Source organism: Miniopterus schreibersii (assembly GCF_964146895.1).
Source record: "Miniopterus schreibersii genome assembly, chromosome: 14".
NCBI classification, from domain to species: Eukaryota; Metazoa; Chordata; class Mammalia; order Chiroptera; family Miniopteridae; genus Miniopterus; species Miniopterus schreibersii.
The window spans coordinates 32398148-32410710 of record NC_138114.1 but is presented as its reverse complement, the minus strand read 5'-3'; positions in this window follow the sequence as shown (position 1 = coordinate 32410710).

Genomic DNA, 12563 nt, shown 5'->3' with positions numbered 1-12563 from the left:
AAGTTCTATCAGGTAGAGACGCGTCCGGGAGACAAGAGCAGTCTTCCAACTATAAAAATTTAACAGACATATGTACTCAACCGAGCAGCAATTGTGACCCCAGAGTATTGACTTCTAGGTCTCAAGGTGGAATCTTTAGAAAGTTAAGATTTGAGTGGTTGACCGTGTGCACTGTCTTGGCCCAGTGTTTTCTTCTGTACTTAAATCCTTAGAACCGTGAACAGGAGCCATGTCTGCAGAAAGTGAGGCTGTTGACTACAACAGTTAGGAGAATGGGCTTTGGAAAATCAGCAAGGCCTGGGTTTGAATCTTAGTTCTGTCACTTGGCAGCTATGTGACCTTTGAGACAGTAAATTAACTTCTCTGAATTTTAGTTTTCTCCTCTATAAAACAGGGGTAATAATATTTCAAAAGGAGTTCGTAACTATTTATTGAGTTGGCATACTAAAGTGCTCAGCAGGATCATCAGCGCCCTGGGAGCACTCACTCATCATTATTACCATTAGTAGTGAAAGTGAATTCCCCATTAGCAGATCAATCAGAGGGGCCCAGTAGGATAGAGCGAGATTCCTGAGCTATCCCGTGAGTTCCTTAGCTTCACAGTAATAAGAAGCTATGTGTGTGTTGGCAGGTGGGGTTGGAGGAGGGGGAGGGAGGAAGTAAAGTCTGTCTGTGTAATTACAGGCCATTTAGCATGCAAATATCCAAGCTAACTTTTCTAGAAAATGGTGTGCTCTGCTCGGAAGCATTTGGTTACTCTTCCAGCCCTGATGTCAGAGCCAAAAAGAGACATTTGCAATGCAGGCTAGAGTAAGGACATAAAATTCATTTGACAGCAGATATCTCATTAAGATCTGATTTAGCTTGATTAAAATCCATATTGACTTGGCCTAAGGAAGCTATTGCAATAGAAATGACTTACTCTAGTATTCTATCAGTGCACAGAGAATGACCTGAATTCCGGTAGCTCTTGGATGATGGGGGATGGATTTTATGAGTGATCTTTAGTTTTGTGGGGGGTTTTTTGTGGTAATTTTTCTAATTTATTTATTTTTCTATTTTTCCAGTTTTTCTGAAAAGACCATCTATTACATGTATAATAAAAAATTTAAAAGTTATAAAATAAATACATCTCACCTCTTACTAACAGACTAGTTTGAAAGGGAAATCGAACCATTGTGTTCAAGACGATTTGGAGAAGAGAGGACCTGAGGCAAGCATCTGTGTATAAGGTGGTAAAACTTTGGGTTTATGCCCAATATGGTCTTTTTTGTTTCACTTTTCTCTTCCTGGGAGAATTCTGGTGTGCCCTGACTTGCTCTTCTACCAAAAGGCCATGAATAGTTCCTCTCCTGTAACACAACCGCTGTGAGTTTAGGCAGCTATCTTGGCGCATCCGCATTGTCCCATGAGAATTAGGGACAAGGGGAACTAGTGCATATGCTGATGTAACGCAGCTCAAGGTGCCAGGAATAACAGAGTGCTTTGTCTTTGACCCAAGGATTCAGTATCTTCTACCAGCATCCATGAAACTGCGGGAGGTGAACTCTTTAGGTTACAAGTAGGGCACAATCTCAGACCCTCAGGTATTGGATCTTGCTGCTAGAACTGTTCCCATTGTTGTCTGTAGAAACTGGACACAAGTCATTAGAATGGAATTGGCAGTCTCAGTTTTTTCTCTTCTGAGTTTCCAATTCTAAGCTCAGGTGGTGGGTGCTCCTAATTGGTAGACCCTCGGTCATGGGCCCATGTCTGAGGTGAAAGGAGTCTGAGAAATACAATATTTGTTTTTCCACAGTTTCTATCGTGGAGAAGTTTTCAGACATAGCTTGTTCAGGACCACAGGCAAAAACATAGACAAATGTCCACTACATCAGTAGTTATTCCATATTTCTCAAATAGATACATAATAGAAATTCTTAGGACTCTGTCAAAGGTTAGATCCAAAGAAAGAGGTCTGTAATATCCCTCAGGAAAAGACTTTGTTTGTTTGTTGTTGTTTTTTAATTCTCACCTGAGGATATTTTTTCCATTGCTTTTCAGAGAGAGTGGAAGGGAGAGAGAGAGGGAGAGAGAGAAACATAGATGTGAGAGAGACACATTGATTGGTTGCCTCCCGCACATCTGGGGATCAAGCCTGCAACCAGGGTATGGGCCCTTGGCCAGAATCGAACCCAGGACCCTTCAGTCCTCGAGCCAATGCTCTAACTACTGACCATACCAGCCAGGGCCCTCAGGGAAGAACTAAATTCTATGGCTGGTAGCAGAGATGTTTGAGGCACTTGGCAAAAAAATACACCAGATGGCACTCTAAGTGGTAATTACACTTCTGCTTTCTTCTAACTTCATTGGATGAGCTGGGGCTTTGTTTTATTTTGTGTGTGTGTGTGGGGGGTGTTGTTGTTGTTTTTTCTATGGCCTGTTAATAGGAGTGCAAGTCAGGGCACACCAGAGTTCTTCTAGGAAAAGAAGATATTGCCAAATTCCAGATTTTTAAAAATCATATATAATTCAGGGTTGGGATGAGGCATGTGCTAGGTGTCCAAGGCCTGCAATAAGGATAGGTAGGACTCACTGACCTCAGTTACTACCACCTGGGATAACAATGGAAAGGGCAAGATGGGAAGATTCTTGAAGATGGTGAGGCAGTGGGAGTGAAGAGCAACTCTGGGAGAGGAGGTCCTAAAAAATCATGTTGGTTAGAGGCTTAAGTCCATTCATCCTGTAGAAGCCTGGGCCTGTGTGTATGTGCGTGTGTGTGTGCGTGTGTGTGTGTGTGTGTATGTGTGTGTGTTACTTTTAAGAGTAGCATACATATAAGAACATGTGCAATCATAAACTCAATTAATTATCCTAAAGTGAATATACCTGTGAAATTATAATCCAGGTCAAGAAATAGAACATTGCCAATACCCCAGGAACTCTCTCAAGTGCACTCCCAATTACTAGCTCCTTCTTTGCCCCAAAGATAACCACTACTCTTATTCTAACATCATAAAGTATATGTTTGCTCTTTTGAACTTCATAAAAATAGAATTATAAGTATATACTCTTTCATGTCTGGCTTCTTTGCTCAACATTATGTGTGTACAACTTATCCATATTTTTGCAGGTAACAATAGTCTGTTCATTTTTATTATTGTGTGGTATTATATTATATTAATATATCAAATTTATCCGTTCTACAGTTGATGGAATTTGGGTTTAGTCCAACTTTTGTCTATTGCAAATAATGCTGCTTGAAAATGTTTGTATGTCTTTGGTACTTGCATTTTGATTTAGTTTATATCTAAGAGTAAAATTTCTTGGTCACAGGATAATCATATGTAGACTTTTAGTAGATAACTTCCAAACAATTTTACAAGGTGGCCAAAGCAATTTATACTCCCCACACTGGCATTGAATTTTGAGAGACATCAAGCCTCTGAAGATATATGGAATCTTCCATCTTGAATCATCAGACTTCTCTGTGTGGTTAACTGAGTTTGTGGGCTGCATGTATGCATACGAACATCTCATATTTCTTAGCACCAGCTAAGTCACCTCCTTCATTGTCAGACAGCTCTTTCTTTCCCCTTTTCTTCCTGAGTCACTTCCAGAATTCCTGAGTATGGTCCCCAAAGGGTCAGAATTATAAATGAAGAGTCAATATTAGGTTCAAGCCAAGTTTAAAAGCTCATGGGGAAGTCAACTCACTAACTTGGCCACACAATAAATTTCCTTAGAGAATGGTTCTGCATATTTCTTTTTTACAGTTTCTGAGGCATTCATTGAAATATGGATGATGGCAGTTGAAAAATAGCACTTTTTCATTATCTTCTCTTTGGAGACATAAAACAGTTAGGGGGCCTCAGCTGGTGGCTGAAACCGCTGGAGGTGGGTGGGTTTATCTCTCTCCTGTGGCCCCTTGTCATTTGCTAGGCTTGACTATTCTTCTTAAGATGACTGGGTCCCAAGAGAAGGTGAAAATGAAAGTGGGAAGTCTCTGGGACCTAGAATTGACACAGCATCCCTACTACTGTCACATCCTGTTGGTCAAAGCCAGTCACAAGGTTATCCCATACTGACGGGAAGAGCAGCATGCACGCCTGGGAACAGGAGGAATTGCGGGCTATCTTTGCAGACAATTTCCCATGTTCACTCCAGTCTAGGTACTTCAAATTAGTAGCTCATTTAATTTTTTTAAAATTTATCTTTATTGTTGAAAGTATTACAAATGTCCCCTTTCCCCCCCATTGATCTCTTCCACCCTGTACCCCACCCCCAGGCCTTCACCCCACTATTGTCTATGTCCATGGGTTATGCATATATGCATTAAATTCTTATGTTAATCTCTCCCCACCCAGCCACCCAGCCACCCCCACCTTCCCTCTGAGATTCATCAGCCTGTTGCATGCTTCTTTGTCTCTGGTTCTATTTTGTTCATCGGTTTATTTTGTTCATTAGATTCCACATATGAGTAAGATTATGTGACACTTGTCTTTCTCTGACTGGCTTATTTTGCTTAGCGTAATACTCTCCAGGTCTCACCATTCTGTCTCAAAGGGTAAGGGATCCTTCGTTTTTACCACTGCATAGTATTCCATGGTGTAAATGTCTGAGAAGATGCTTGATATTTCAATCTACTTGCACTTGTAGAGACTTGTTTTGTGTCCTAACATGTTGTCTATCTTTGAGCATGACCCATGTGCACTTGAGGAAAATGTATATTCTTCAGCTTTGGTGTGAAACATTTTGTAAATGTCAATTAAATCCATCTGGTCTAGTGTGTTATTTAGAGTCAATGTTTCCTTGATTTTTTTTGTCTGAAAGATCTATCCAGTAAAGTCAGTGGGGTGTTAAAGTCCCCTACTATGACTGTATTGCTGTCTATCTCTCCCTTAAAGTCATCCAGAAGTTTTTTTGTTTGTTTTTTTCCAGCCTGTGTCAGTCTTCTGTTCTGAGGTGGGTCTCTTGTAGACAGCATATATTTGGGTCATGTTTTCTTATCCATTCTGCTACCCTATGTCTTTTGATTGGGACATTTAATCCATTTATATTTAAGGTTATTATTGATAAGTACTTATCTATTGCCATTTTATTTCTCTATGCCTATGTTTCTCATTCTCTCTATTTCAATTTCTTATTACAGCAGCCCCTTTAACATTTCTTGCAATGCTGGTTTGGTGGTGATAAATTCCCTTAGCTTTTTTTGTTGTCTGGAAAGCTCTTTATTTCACCATCTATTTTGAATGATAGCCTTGCTGAATAGAGTATTCTTGGTTTCAGGTTAGTAGCTCATTTAATTTTGATGACTATCTTTCCAGTCTTCAGATGAGGAAACTAGTACTCAGAGAAACTGTCCAAAGTCATCAGCCTTTTAGGAAGAAAGCCAAGAATAGAACCTCTGCCTCTTAGATTCCAAAGCCTGTGTTCCTTTCTAGTATGCCACAGCTTCCCTTGTTTCTGCAATATTTGGTTAGCCATATTTGCAATATTTGACCATTTGGGGGGAAATTTAAACATCTTTGAGTGCAAAGCCTTTGGAAATAATCTTGTCCAGCCCCTTTATAAACAGGTTCAAGTTCGCACAGGAAGTCAGAGCAAGGACTGGAAATCTGATGTTTTACCTTTCATAGCACAGTCCAAGCCAAGGTCAAATACTGGCCTTAAGAGTCAGAAGGCCATTGAAGCACTTGCCAGATGAGGTCACCCCAGCTCTGCCTGCAAGGCTGTGCCTGCAAACTTCCCCATTGTCTCTTGTGAGTGTTAGGACCTGGGGACTGCTGGGCCCCTTGGGTTTGCTCAGTCACCTGGGAGGCAGAAGTGAAACAAGAAGTTTTTACCTGCCTTGTGTGATCAGCAGCTACAGGGAGAAAAAGAGCCCTGAGGTGACAGGCTGAGAAATTATACAGGAAACCTGACACTAGCTCCTTGATAATTCAGCCTTATTGTTTGGCCACCTGTAAATCATGCTGTTTGCCTCTGGACTTGTATCAGGACTCTCTCTGATAGGGGAACCGTCTAAGAATTAGGGATGCATCTTCTGTGCCATTTATTCGGTCAGAGTTAATAATGTCTGTGTTGTAGGAAGGAAGATCTAGTGTCCAGGAAATTTAGCTGGTAAAAATTCTGGTACCAGAATTGCAGACACATGCATGAACTTATTCTTATTTCATAAGTTATTTACCATAAATAACTTTTTTTTTAAGGCTTTATACCTGGAATAGAAATGAGCAGGCAGCCCTGCCCCCCAAAATGCCCAAAGGGAAATGAGTGTAGCTGTTGAGAGAGAGAGAGACATTACAGTAAGCAGTATCACTCACTATACATCTTCATTAAATTTATGTGAAGAATTTTTAGAACCTCAAATCAAACACATTTAAACATAAGTGCAAAAGTGCATTGGAAGCCAAAGAGAATGCTACAGTTGTCACTCTGCTACCCCCTCTTCAGGCTTCTGAATCAGATGAATCAAAAATCACCTTTTCTCAAAGTGGACCTCGACTCCCCAACTTCAGACTCATCTGGAATGTTTATTAAGATGCAGGTTCCACCCTGGCCAGTGTGGCTCAGTTGGTTGGGCATCCTCCCGCGTGCACTAAAAAGGTTGCCAGTTTCATTCCTGGCCAGGGCACATGTCCGGGTTGAAGGCTCAGTCCCCAAGAGGAGGCATGTGGGAGGCAGTGGATCGATGTTTCTCTCATCAATGTTTCTCTCTCTTTAAAAATCAATTTTAAAATCTTTTAAAAATACAGGTTCCCAGGTCCTAACCTAGAGATTCTGACTCATACCTCTGCTGTGCTTGTGGAGAATTTACATTTTAGCCAGCTCCCAAGTTTTTAGTTGGCACATTATATAATAATGATAAAGATGATTCTAATGACAAGGATAGCAAAAATGCATCAAGTGATTTCTGTGGGCTAGACCTCAGGGGTTCTGGTGTATCCCAAGGAAGGGAAAACCCAGAGAATTTGGTCAATATTGGATTTTTTCAAAGCCTTTGAAAGTAGACTCAAACCACTTACGATTTGATTTAAAAAATAAAGATGTGTGATGTTTCTTATACTCTAAAAATCACGTAGAATTCCTATGTGTCACAGTTTCATTTGTCTTTGAAAATCCTGCATCACATAGCTGACTCATCACATAATGGTGGGAGGGAGGAATGTAATGTAAGTTAGAGTGCTAAGGGCCTTTTAAAATGGTAGGCCATGAATGTAGTTCTGGTGTATGGTTTTTAAGTCTTTTAGATGCTGCCATTCTTAATACTCTCAAAGCAATTTTAAAACATCAACGTGATGGAATGTCTTATTTCAGGTCAGTGAATAGCTCTGTTCACTTGTTTGGGTGCAGTGGAGATTGATAGAAAAAAAGAAGGGCTGTTTTGATTAGATAGAGTGGTGTATGACACTGTGGCCTTGGGATGCTGTCTTGTTTTAAGATGGTTGGTTGGCTGAAAAGGTCTGGGCATTGCCAAGAACTGGGGAAGCAAATCAATTTCTAAAGAGGAAGTATTGGAGCCCAGCTGGGCGTGGCTCAGCGGTTGAGCGTCAACCTAGGATCTAGGCGATCAGGGTTTGATTCCCGGTCAGGGCACATGCCCGGGTTGTGGGCTGCAGCCAATCAATGACTCTCTCATCACTGATGTTTCTATCTCTCTCTCTCTCCCTCTCCCTTCCTCTCTCTGAAATCAATAAAGATATATTTAAAAAAAAAAAAAGAATTAAAAATAAATAAATAAATAAATAAATAAATAAATAAATAAATAAATAAATAAAAAAAAATAAAGAGGAAGTATTGGAATCTGGCCAACCAAAGGCTGACAGCTGTGAACTTAACACCTTAATTAAATAAACAAACAAACAAAACACAATCCAAAACAAAAGAAATCTTTGTTATAAAATAGAACAAAACAATCATACAAAACTTATAAAAACTTGAGACTGGCCATGGCTGGTGTGGCTCAGTTGGCTGAGCATCACCCAGTGTACCAAACGGTCATGGGTTTGACTCCCAGTCAGGGCCCATGCCCCGGTTGTGGGCTCGATCCCTGGTAGGGGGAGTGCGGGAGGCAGCAGATCAATGTTTCTCTCCCTCTGCTTTCCTCTCTCTCTAAAAAAACCCCAATAAAAATATATTTTTTAAAAAACCCAAAAAAACTTGAAACTGTGTTTCATAGGGTTAGAGTGGAATGTATTACACTGAACATTTAAGCCCCACGAGGAAGTAGACATTAATCATCTCCTTTTAACCTTTATTTAAAAAAATTTTTTTTAATCTTTATTGATTTCAGAGAGAGGAAGGGAGAGAGAGAGAGACAGAAACAATGATAAGAGAGTCGTCATTGATCGGCTGCCTCCTGCACGCCCCTGACTGGGGATTAAGTTCGCAACCTGGGCATGTGCCCTGATCGGGACTCGAACCCCAATCTCCTGGATCCTAGGTCGATGCTCAACTGCTGAACCACACCGGGCCGGGCTCCTTTTAACTTTTAAAAGGCACCAGGAGTAAGAGAAAATTGTAGTTCAAGGTGTAAAGTAGACAGCATCCTGTGATCTAGGTCAGAGTAGTAAACTCACGCTCTACAGATACAGCTTGTCTCATACTGTGAAACTGGTTTTATTGCAAAATCAAAAGAGGCTCATGATGTAAGTCACCCAGCAGATTCCTGAGTCACGGGAGAGACAGTGGTCAATTTGTGGAAGTAGGTGGCTCTATTCTGAAGCAGTCAGCCAATGTAACAGGATTTGTCAGTAAATATAGTTACTTCCTAGTTATCATTTCTGTTTTTACTAAGAAATGTAAATAAACTCCCTTGTCCTGGAACTGTCAAAGTATCTTAAAAAATTAGAAAACATAAATCATAGCATTTCAATGACTATGAGACTGTGAGCATGATATTCAGTTTCCCCTAATTCTGTGAGTACATGGTGAAGGATGACACAGAAATAGAACACACCATGGAATTAACCATTGCATAAGTGCTGAACAATTAAATGACCTATTTTAAATTTAAACTTACAATGCCAATATATATATTTAATTTTAAGGGCTGGCTGACCTCATTTTCTCCTCCATTATCATAAATACCTTATTTACTAGAAAATTCAAAACTAATTTCAAATTTGACAAGATTTTTTATGTCTTGAGAATAAAGACCCTGTATTAGTACAAAACAATAATTATGATTGCAATTTCACCTCTGGATGCTGGACTTAATTTATTATTATTATTATTATTTAAATATGTTTTTATTTCAGAGAGAGGAAGGGAGAGGGAGAGAGAGAAACATCAAAGATGAGAGTCATTGATCGGCTGCCTTCTGAACACCCCCTACTGGGGATTGAGCCTGAAATCCTGGCATGTACCCTGACTGGGAATTGAACCGGTGACCTCCTGGTTCATAGGTTGACACTCAACTACTGAACTATGCCAGCTGGGCAAGGACTTAATTTTAAGTGAACTAATGATATAAGAAGAATTCACATGCCAGAGAGTTACAAAAAAAGGTCACAGGACTCCAGTGCATAAAACTCAGAAATACAGCATTCCGATTAGCAAAAGTACTTATTTGATTAGATAGCAACTGTCAGCATTAAAGGTGTAAAATGGAAAAAAAAAGTCATTGTTTTAAAGAAGTAATAACCCTATGCAGTCAAGAGCTTGATACAGGTTGTAGAATAAAATAGAAAACTTTAATAAGGTATCTAAACTGTCTCATTTCCTACATTAAAGACTACTGGTCTATATGCTAATGACTCTCAAAATCTTTATTTCTAGAACAGCTCTACCTCTAAAATCCCAGAACCATATAGCAAGCTTCCCGTTGGATATCTCTACCTAGTTGTGTTACAGATGTGTCCCTTAAACATAACTGATGCGAGTCAGAACAGATCATCCCTCATTAACCCTCCTCTAATCCTGCTTCTCTACCAGTGTGCTGCTGCATTTTGGTGCAAGGTGTGGCCCAAGAAAAATGATTCACTTGACGCGAACCCTAAGAATGAATTTATCTGCTGACATGGACTCCCCATGGTAAACCAAGGACCCACATTTTATGAATAATAAGAGTCTAGCAGCTATTTGCTGACAATGGCTTCTCACATGCCCTATACAGGGATGAACCTCAGGCTAAAATCTGGGCTTCATCTTTCCACCAATGGACTGATACCTACCCCATCCAATCAGAACTTTGCAGATTATACTCTCATTTATCACTATGCTGACCAATCAAAACTGTACAATTTGGAAACCTCAATATCATATGGACCAAAATGGGGACTATGGGTAGAAAAATTATCTATGAAAGTTGACCTTTCTTTTGTCTCGGTGGAACATAATATATGTTGCTACCTGAATCTGTCTCTCTGGCTGTAGCTCTTTTTGCTCAAGTCAATGCTTTTATTCTTTATTACAGTCTAAAATTAATTTTGGTTGACAAAGTTATCAAAATCCACCAAATTTCCCAAGCCAGAAACATGCATGTTATCCCTGATTTGCCATTTCCCACGTATCATATATCAGATTGAGAGTTCCTGCTGTTTCTGGCTTCTAAACACCTCTGAAGTATTATCTCAGTCAGGGTTCAGTAACAAAAACCACACTAGGTATTTTTTTTTATCCTAGTTACTTTAACAAATAATTTAATATAAAGAATTGGTTAAGTGGATCCTGAAGGGCTGAACAGACAAAGAGGGGAAACCAAAGCAATAGTGAGAATTGCTGGAGCAGCAGCCACCCCTTGGACTGAGGGAAGAGCAGAGGTTGGGATTATCATAATTTAAGAGCTTGGGGGAAGGGTCCTGAAATTCTTGGCACCCAGGTCTTGAAGATGGGCCATTGTCTGATTGCTGCTACTTCAGGAGGTCAGAGGAGAGGTTGCATCAAGTTGGGTTGTGGGAAGGAGACAGCCGGTGATGATGCCTCTGAAGGGTATGATTAGGCTGGTTCTGGGAGTATGGGAAAACCTAAACAAAAACATGCCAATTGCTGCTTCTAGAATGAAGGGCTATTGCTAGGCTTATGCTGATAGGATCAGCAAACATGTAGAAATGAGCAGGTTTCTTTCTTGTCTTTAGCCTTGAGGTCTCCCTTGAATGCTTCCTATTGGGAGATTTAGCTTACAGACTGTTGGTGTAGCACCACAGAACTAAATGACAAAAATAAACAACTTAGTAATGAATTTGATGTCCTTCATTCAAGGGAAAACAATCCATGAATTGCGGGAGTACAATACTTCACAGGCAGGACTGAGCTCTTCCGAAAGGACACTGGGCACGAGGGAGTTTTATAGTGTGTTTAAAGGGGCAACAAGGATGCAGGGTGTGTGCAGTGTCAGCCCTGAAAGGTGTTTTTCTTTTTCTTTTTGGGCATGCAAGTGCCTGACTTAAGCTTTGATTGCTGAGGCGTTCACTTCAAAGGGACCTGTACTCGAGAGATGGCTGTCTGGAATGAACACATTGCAGCCACATAACTCGAGAAAGAGCCAGTCTGCCTCACCCCATTGAGGCTTCTGTGTTTGAGGGATCTTGGATGGTTTCAGTAACTGACCACTTGGGAAACCTGTTCTTTTCTCTTCCTGCACTTTAAATGCCCATTGTTATGTTTTAAATTCAACAGTAGAGAGTAAGCCTTCGAAACCCTAGACCCCTGCCCTCAAGCCCAGTCTTTTGTTATAGAGCCCCAGCCAAGAACCTAGAGGAGGAGACGGAAAGATTTTTTTCTTCCTCCACAACCATCTTCCATTCTAATGCTATGAATTTATCACGGTCTCCTTCTTCACCTTTAATTGTCCCTTTGGCCTAGATGAGGGCTTCTCTGCTGCAGCACTGTTTTGGGCAGAATAACTCTTCGCTGAGAGAGGCCGCCTCTACACTGTAGGATGTTTGCAGTATCTTTGGCTTCTAGTTTCTAGATGCAAGTAGCATGCTTCCACTTCTGGTTGTGACAGTCAGAAATGTCTCCAGACATTGCCAAATATTTTTAATTTCAGTTAAACAACACATAATTTTTTATTATAAGTATATCTCACGCGATATTTCAGAAATTTATCTAAAGTTCAAATTTAGCTGAACATTCTATATTTTTGTTTGCTAAATCTGGCAGCCCTACCTGAGGTCAAAATCATCCTTGGGTAGAGACCCACTGGCCTAGAGTTCAATATTAGTGCTTTACCAGTTGCAATGAATGCATTTTTTTAATTTGTTTGTTTTTAGAGTCAACCCTACATTGAAAGAGTTCACTGTTCATAATCATAATGAGGATTGTGCCATTAGAACCACATTGTAGGGGAGAAAAAATAATTTTTCCTATCCTCCTCTAGGTTCTTGGTTGAGGTCCCCCCCCCCATAATAAAAAACAGATTAATAAGAGAAAAACAAATAGAAGTTGAATAACATGTGTAACTCATGTATACATGGGAGATACCGGGGAAAACTGAGTAAAACTCCCTGAAATGGCCCAAGCCACCACTTTGAATACCATTTTGAGCAAAAGACAAAAGAAAGAGGTTGAGGAGGGGCAGCTCTGAGAGGTTACCAGGAAAAGCATAGCAAACAAAGATCAAGTTTATGATACAGGTT